Source organism: Blastomyces dermatitidis (assembly GCF_000003525.1).
Source record: "Blastomyces dermatitidis ER-3 genomic scaffold supercont1.1, whole genome shotgun sequence".
Taxonomy (NCBI): Eukaryota; Fungi; Ascomycota; class Eurotiomycetes; order Onygenales; family Ajellomycetaceae; genus Blastomyces; species Blastomyces dermatitidis.
Genome location: NW_025544774.1, coordinates 204,505 through 214,134, shown reverse-complemented (window position 1 = coordinate 214,134; position 9,630 = coordinate 204,505).

Here is a 9,630-nt window from a genome sequence, read left to right as displayed (position 1 = left end):
AAGTTCTTGAATTCTTCTCAAGTTATAATAGTATTGATACACTCAAGCTTTCTCTTCTTAATAACTCAAGTAGTCACAGAGATGCCTTTAAGAAGGTTAGCAGTGTATATTACTTATATCTCATGAGTATTATACTGTCTCAGATTAAGGTGAAATTTCTGTTTAAGAATACAGATAAAGCTGTGAAATTCAGATAAGATATTTCTCTTATATCTCAGAGAATCTCTGATCTTAATCTCTCTATCTTCATAATAGATATAGATGTGTAGAGGCTGTGATGATGACAGAGTGATTGAAAAGCTCATATCAAAATATGCAGCAGATTCAGAAATCTCAGATTTCTGTCAGAGTAGAGATGTATACACTCTAGAGAATAATGTAGTATTTCTCTCAGAGAATGAGATTGAATCAGTTTCAGCATGAGTGTATAAGATTATATCAGTCTGTTAGAGCTTGACTGATTCAAATGTATAATCAGGTCAAGTGATTTGTATTATAACATGCAGAACTGAAGCAGTGACTAGTTAGCAGTATTATATAGAAGTAGTTATTTAAGAAGCTGTATAAGTGAGCTTGACTATCTTACTTGAATAGTGAGCTTGTAGACTACAGAGTTATTGTGAGAATATCACAGATATGATACTTAGTATACTAAGAAGATTGTATAAGATATGCAGTAACTCTTGTATATATTTCAGTAGAAGAAAAATAAATCACTGACTTCTTTAATAAGAAGTCAGTATCTAGCTATTCTATATAGACAATAAGTGAATACCCTTCTCTCATTTCATGAGTGAGAATAGTCAGACTGATACCTCAGCGGCATCTCACTGCCAAGAAAGAGTAATCTGCTGACCTTGTATAGAAGTGAGATTCTCATATTCATCAATCGGAACTTTCTATGATATATCCGAATGATGTCATAGAGTGATTGAAAATAGACTGGCCGCTGAGATCATGAATTTCACATTTGATCTCATTTGATCTGGTCTCATACATTTCTTGGCGTGAATCCTGCTGGGACTGACTATCAAAAAAACAGGTAAAGTGACTATATATCAGATCTTAAAATGAAACCATGACTTGAAAAAAAAGAGAAAGTGGTCTCATTTGATTCCATTTAGTTTCATTCTTGGCATAAAGTTACTATTTTTAGACATTTTAAGGTTTTTTTTAGACTATTTTTAATTTTTTAAAAAGTAATGCTTTTTGATAATGCTCAAATGAGATTTAAAGTCATTTAAAGCAATAAAAATAATTTAAAATGAGAAGTGGAAATCATGGTCTCATTTGAAAAATGTGACAAGAGTAGACAGTAAGTCCCACTGAGACAGTATGGGACTACTATCTAATGTTAAAAGCGTGTAATGGGATCAGTCGAATTGGTAATGAGACTATCAAAAAATCTGGTCCTGGTCCCAGACACGGTCACACGGTCAGTCTAGTTGGAAACCGGTTCGGACGGCCTGCGGGATGGATGGAATTATCCGCATGGAAGCGATGAGCCGTGTCAAACCGCAGTGAGCCCTTGACACGGCCAGAGGCGTGACAGATTCATACATGAGATTGACACAGAGAATGCAAAATCAGTCAATCAGAATATATACTCTCTGTCACAAACACATCTCAAAGAACAGAAGTATCAGATTACAGACCTTCTAGAATATGATCTCATACAATTCTCATCAAGTATGTGAGACTTTCCAGTTCTGTTCATGAAAAAGACAGATGAGAAGTGACAGATGTGTATCAATTATTAAACACTTAATAAGCTTATAATCAAGAATGAATATTCACTGTCACAGATTCAATAACAGTTGAATACAGTTGAAAATATCTGATATCTATGAAAGATTAATCTTCTCTCAGAATACTGATAGATCTGTATAGACAAACTATCAGTTCTGTGAACTGTGTTTAATATATAATAAAAAAAGTTTGAATTTCTGATAATATCATTCAGTCTGATAAATATGCTTATCATCTTTTAAACAATGATGAATATAATTCTTTATACATAGAATGAAACCTCATATCTTATATATCTCAATGATATTCTAGTCTTTTCAAACTCATATAATGAATATCTGAAGCATCTCAATGAAGTGCTTATAACTCTGACAGAGTATAAGCTCTATACTAAATTAACAAAGTTTGTGTTTGAAACAGAAGAGTTGAAGTTTATAGAATATATAGTAAGTGATGACTGTATACATCTTATTTCAGAGAAATTAAATGTCATAGTAAATTAGCTGTGACTGAGAAATATATATCATGTATAACAGTTTCTTGAGTTGATCTCATATTACTGTAGATTTATCAAGGATTTTATATAAATATCTGCATCACTCTCAGATCTCTTAAGAGAAATAGATACAAATCTGTGAAAGAAGAAGTTTCATTCAATTATCTGAAATATCATGTGTGAAGAGGCTTTTCTCACACTGAGAGAATATATAACAATATTCTCAGTGCTTATTTAATCAGATTATAATAAATCTTTCTACATCAAGACAGACATATTTAAATAAGCTCTCAGAGACACTCTTCTACAGATGAGTAAGAACAGTAAGCTGCACTCAGTGATATATGATGATAGAAAACTATCAGACACTAAGCTCAATTACTCAGTGTATGAAAAGAAATTACTAGTGATTAAGCATACACTGATGTTATGAAATATATATATTAACAACAGATATACAATAACAGTGATCACAGATTATAAAAGTCTTATCTATCTATAATTAATAATAAAATCTTTCAAACACTTAGTATATTGAATCTCAGAGTTTTAAGTATATAATCTTCATATCAAATATTAAAAAGAATTGAACACTGTGATGTCTAATACAATCAGTCACAGATCTGATTTTATAAGTGAGAGTTCTGTGAATCAGACACAAGGAAAGTTTATATTAAATATACTGAGAGAGTGTAAGAAATCAGAATGAGTGAATATCATGATCTCTCACTTGAAGAATGACAAGATATTGAATGATAAGTATTTTATAAGAGTAGTAGAAGAGATGCTTCTGAACTTCAAGCTGAGAAAATTGAAAAACAACATTGTGCTTTACTGCAATCTAGAATATGCAGAAGCTCTCTCTCTAGAATCTTTATTTAAATATAACTTAGTGACTCACATGCACAAGGAATTTGATCACTTAGAAAGTTCTGAACTTATGAGTGTACTCAAATCAAGAGTATTGTAAGAAATCCCGCTCCTCGCGGATTCTTTACCTCTATTCCTATCTCTCGCGTAACCAATAGGGCTAGCGGCCCTTGGCTACACACAACTATATAGACTGAAGTTCATGAATACTATTCATAACTCAGCTTGAATGCTATTATACACTTGATCTCTACATTTATCTTCCTACTGTGAACACTTCTAGTAGTTAACAGTACATATCACATCAAGCTGCAAACACCTGAATAATCACCTGCGAGCACTTATTCTTACATTTCAAGCTCAGTCAGTCAGCAACCACCTGTTATGACTGAAAGAACTAGAAACTCACATGCTTCAACCCCTGTGAACCCTACTGCAGGCACCCAGGAGCAGCCACCCGAACCATGAATAACCCCTGTGAAAGAAGTCCCAGAGGACTTACCAATCACTCGCAGGACACCATTCTCTGCATCTGTGACAGAGGAACTCTCTGAACCCACAAACAAACCAATCTCAGTGAAGAACATTCTTGAGCATCTCTCATAAGATCAAGCTATTTTTCTACAAGGAATGCTTACTGCCTGTAAACACTCTCAAACTGAGTCTCTAGACATGATCTTCAGAGACACTCACAAACTGAAAAGAAACTTTCTCAAGTCACAATCACTTAAGGTCATCTATTGAATCACAATCTATAAAAGCTTTTATAAGTTTGTATTTGAAATTGACTCACAAGCCTGACTGTGTGACATGAAAGATGAAGAAGCTGTCACCTACATGATAACAGATCTCTATTACACTGAAGTCAAGAACTGACTGAATTATCTAGAGAATGATTATGAGAGATTCTGATGATCTGTTCTTAAGACCTATCTAGAGAATAAGTTGAAGAACTCTACAAGTCAGACAGAGAATATCTGGGCTGCAATCACTAATATTAGAAAAAGAGGTGAGAAATCTGATGAAGACTACTCACAGCACTTCATGAAATTATGATGTGAATTGAGATCTGTGAAAACAGGGTTCTGAAACAAGATCTGAATGATGATATTCATAAAGAGACTGAATAAAGACATGCAGAACAAGCTCATTGAGTAAGACTCTAAGCTCTTGACTCTGAAGAAACTGATGACTCTCATTCATCACTTGCAGATCACTGTGAGAGTCACAGATCTGTGAAGAGCAGATCATTAATCAGCTCTGTGAGAGCCAGAACAACAGAGAACAGATTTGTCAGGAAAAGATGACAAGACACAGAGAGATTCATATCTGACTGCTGAGTAGAGAGAAAGAGCTTCACAAGCTTCTGTGAACAGAGTGCATAACAGAGAGATCAAGGAAAAGAAACTCTACTTTATCTGTTCTAAATCAGAACATCTTCACATAAACTGTCTGAACAAATCAAAATAGAAATTTGAAGAGTCATGGACAGAGTCAGCAACAGCCTTCTTAAGAGTCTTGAAGCTGATACCTGAATCTGTTGCTCTCTCAATGAAAATGCTTGCTTACAGAGAGAGATCACACTGCAGTGCTGCTGTTTCACAAGCATGAAAAGTATTGATGAACTCAGAATCTCAGATCACTGTAATGTCTCTAAAGCTCACAGAGTGAATGAGCTGAAAGGTGAAGACTGAGAACCTGCTCTTGCAACAAGCAGAATGTGAGAACTCAGATCTGAGAACTGAGAGACTTACAAGAATCATCTTTGAATTGCAAGATCTCTCTGAAATCTGAAGAAGATTTGCAGAAACTGTGATTATCATGAATATCACAGATAACATGTATTTGAGACTTGTATGACTTCAAAGACACAATTCACACATAGCTGTCTGTGAGTCAGATTTATACTTCTGATCAGTGTTGGCAGACTCACTTACAGAGGTAGAAGCAGTTAATGCTGTAGAGTTGATTAGAGAAGACAAGCTCATCTATATAATGACTTTGCAAGTGTCTGAGAACCTCGCAGTCATGGAAACTGAGCTTCAGATATCAGAGAAATACTGAGATCTCACAGAGGTGTTCAGCCCAGCTAAGGCAGCTGAGCTTTCTTCTCACTGTGAGAAGAATCTGATAATAGATTTGATAGAAGAGCAGAAACTCTTCTGAGAATTAATCTATAAGCTCTCTCATCATGAGACAGAGGTCTTGCAGACCTATGTGAAGAAGAATTTGAAGAATGGCTTCATTCAATCTTCACAGGCCTCTGTGAGAGCCTCTGTGATATTCATAAAGAAGAAGAATGAAGATCTCAGATTATGTGTAGACTACTGTGACCTGAACTTCAAGATAACAAAGAGTCACTATCTTCTATCTCTGATTGAGAATGTGATCAACTGTCTCATGAGAGCTGTCATATTCACACAACTGAATATGATCAATGTATATGCACAGCTACAAATACAGTCTGAGAATGAATGAAAGACTGCCTTTAGAACTGCACTGGAATTATTTGAATATCTAGTGATGTCTTTTAGTCTGACTAATATCCCTGCAGTATTCCAGTCTTTCATCAATAAAACACTTTGTGTATATCTGAATGTCTTTGTGATAATATATCTGAATGATGTGATGATGTACTTTATGAAGAAGAAAGAACACACTGAGCATGTGTGAAGCATGTTGAAGGCCTTAGATGAGACAGGACTGTATGTTAAGCTTGTAAAGTGCAACTTCAGTGCTCACTGAATTAATTTCCTAGGATATGTAATCACTGTGAATGATATTCAGATGAAACCTTCGCGGGTTGAGACTATTCTATCATGACTGAAGTCAACTAGTATTTATGAGATTCAGATCTTTCTGAGCTTTGTGAATTTCTATAGATGATTTATCTTTGTGTTCATGAGAATCTTCTTGACCCTTACAGACATGCTGAAGAATGAAAACAAGAAGAAGTCATCCTGCAAATGAAGAATGAAAAGATTGTTGAGAAGAGAGAACTGTAAGAACTTTCTTATCTCAGAAGCTCATGAGGTCTTTGTAAGATTGAAACAGGCATTTACAGACACAGTGATACTGTTTCACTTTGATCTCTTGCTCTTAATCAGATTAAAGACAGATGTCTTCTTCTTTACAATTTCAGAAATAGTCTTATAACTACAGTCAAATGAGAACTGGGTTTCAGTGATCTTTTTCTCACAGAAGATGCAATCTGCAGAGATCAACTATGACATTCATGATCAGAAGCTTCTCACAATAGTGGAATTCTTCTGTCACTGATGTCACTACTTCAAGGACCTTGTAACAGTGATTACTGTTAGAACTGATTATGACAGCTTATAATAGTTTGCTTCAATCAAGAAACTCTTGCAGCAGCAGATTCACTGAGCTCAGAGACTGAGTGAGTTCTGATTCAAGATAGAATATATTAAGAGAACTAAGAACTCAGTGAACAGACTCTCTCACAGGTCAGACTATGTTAAGGAGACCAGGGTGACAGACACAGAGAGACTAGAGAAGATAGAAAAGCTTTGTAAAATGCTCAGACTGAGTGTTATGAAGAGATTGACTGAAGAGTCTCTCAATTCCCTGTGAGAGAAGAGAGAAGAGAGAGAGAAGAAATCTACACAACTACTCTCTATAACACTGAGAGTCAACACTCTGAGAATCTTCATAAGAATTCTTGAAGAGAGTATCTATAATCTGAAGAGTTTGTGAGCTTTGAGAAGTATCATGAAAGACCTGATGCAAGAGAAAACAGAGTATAAGTCTTCATAAAATCTTCTATTCAGATTATCTGAACTGCAACTGAAGAATGAATATGCTCAGTATATTCAGAAACTGCTCACAGCAGAGATCAACTCTGCAGAAACAAAGAGTTGAAGAGACTTAAATAGCCTCTTATAAAGAGAGGGCTGGATTTATGTGCTTATGAATGAGTTTCTATGTGTAGAACTTATTAAAAGATATCATAACTCTTCTCTAGCAGGTCATTTTACAGATACTAGAACTCATGAGTTGCTTATAAGAAAATACTTCTGACTGAAGATGTGAGAACTTGTGAAGAAGATAGTGAATTCTTATACTGTTTGTCAGGATTCGCGGGTAGTGCAGTCCAGGTCATATGAAGAACTTGCTCCTCTATTTATTCTGTGGGAACCTTGGGAACAGCTAGGAATGAATGCTCTTATGAGTCTCTCTGAAAGCAAGGACATATATAATGCCTGCTTTGACAGTGTGCTGATGATAGTGAATTGCTTCATCAAGATAGCACACTTTATACTCACTCACAAGAACTTGAAGTCAAAGAATTTGACTTATATCTTTATCTGTGATGTGATTCAGTTGCATGAATTGCCTGCAAACATTGTCTCAGACAGAGAATCAATCTTCACAGAAGAGTTCTGATCTGATCTGATGACTATACTGAAGATCTTACAAGATCTAAGCATGACTTTTTACTAACAGACAGATGATCAGACAGAATACCTGATGAGTATATTGAAACAGTATCTGCAGTGCTTTATTAATTACAATCAGAATGACTGAGTGTATTGATTACTACTCACAGAGTTTGTATACAATAACTCAAAGCATGTCAGCACAGGTAAAACTCTCTTTGAGATGCTCACTGAGACTCATCTGTGAATAATCTTGATGAACCTGTGAGAGTATACTATAGAGTATGATGATATCTGTGAACAGGCTGAGAGAATTCAGAAGATCTGGAAGAAAGCTTGTGAATTCTTGAGAAAGGCTCAAGAGTATCAGAAGAGATACTATGACTTCAAGTATATTACAAAGAGTTTCAAGAAAGATGATAGAGTCTGACTGAGTCTAGAAAATATCATCATATAGAGATCTAGTAAGAAGCTGAATCTCTTGCAGACAGAGCCTTGTAAGATTATAAAGAAAGTTAGCTCACAGTTCTACAGATTGAAACTGTCATCTGAGTTATAGATATACAATGTTTTTCATATCTCTTTACTCTGTAAATATAAGAAATTCTCAGAAGAGAACTCTGTGACTCATCACCCTGTTCATAAAACACTAGAGAGTGAAAGAGAATATCAGGTCAAAGAGATTATTGACTCAGAGAAGCAAGATCATGAGCTCTGATTCAAGATTCAGTGATAAGAGTATTCTGACAAGATGAATAAGTTCACTTGAGAATCATCTGAGCAGATAAGATATCTGTAGAAGCTGAGACATGACTTTCATATCATAAATTCTGACAAGCTAGAATGACACAGTCTTCACTAAGAACCTGATTGTGACAAAGACATTAACACTGTCATTTGTAAACTCTAGTCTACAAGATAATGAGTTTCTACTGAGATGAACAGTCTGCAGTGTATACAAGAAAAGAAGAAAACATGTTCTTATTAAAGCTAAAAAACAAGAAAATAAACAGGGCTATAAATATAATTTAGAGATTAATAAAGAAAAAATAAAGAAAATTCACACTCACATCATTAACATCTGTAACACTCAATTCTCTCACAACTATCAATTTTTCTCTTCAAAGAAGCAGAAAGCATTATATCTGCAGTACAGACAATTGTTGCATTTGATGTGAAGACTGTTAGAAATGCACAGACTTCAGAGAAGCTGAATATCAGGGCGCATGCAGTTGCAGCAGGGCCTTGAAGACTGATCATCTATATATGTGATCAGATATCTCTTACAAAGCTGTGTCTACTCTCTCAGTTGTGCTGAAGTATTCAGCTCAGAAATAATGAGAATGCAGAGAGAGAGCTCATCTGCTCAGGTCAACTCTTATCACAAATTCATGATATTCACATTGCCTTGACTATCTGGATTTTGCAGGTACTCAGGGACTCATCTCCCATTGACAATGAGATTGTGGAAATGCGCCGCGGCGCGAGGATCATTGATAGAGAACCTAGGCATATTTGCATATGCCTGGTCAGAGATTGTGCAGGCAGAGAGAGAATGATTGTAGGCCTGTGAGACCACAGGAGACACTGACAACACTGAGAGCTTTGTAAGAACTGTCAGCTAGAATCTGTAAGGAATTACTTATGAGAAGACTTACAGCAAAGAAAGAGACTGTGCTGCTTAAAGCCAGGGGCTGGCCTGGGAGAGGGATGAAGTGGGCCGCTGGCCTGAAGATCGGGTGCAGTGGCAGGGCTGAAGAGGGTGAAGATGCAGTTGTGGACAGTGGTGCCCCTGCTTCATCAGCTGATAAAAAGTGATCAGAGAAGTTGCAGAAACACTCACAAGAAGCTCAGCAGTGATCAGACATTGTTTGTAAAGATATTGAAATTGAAAAAATTTTTATTCTTGAGAAGTTCTTGAATCAATACACAGATATTGTTAGGAACACTCTCTCTCTATTATCTGAATGAAAACACTTTATAAATGAATGAGAATACTCACAGTTTATAAGAATGAAAGCTGTTACAGAAAAAGAGAAAAGAAGATGAGATTTCACAGACAGATCTGGGATATTTATACTACTCTAGAGAGGTTTGCTTACACTGTGAGTGATT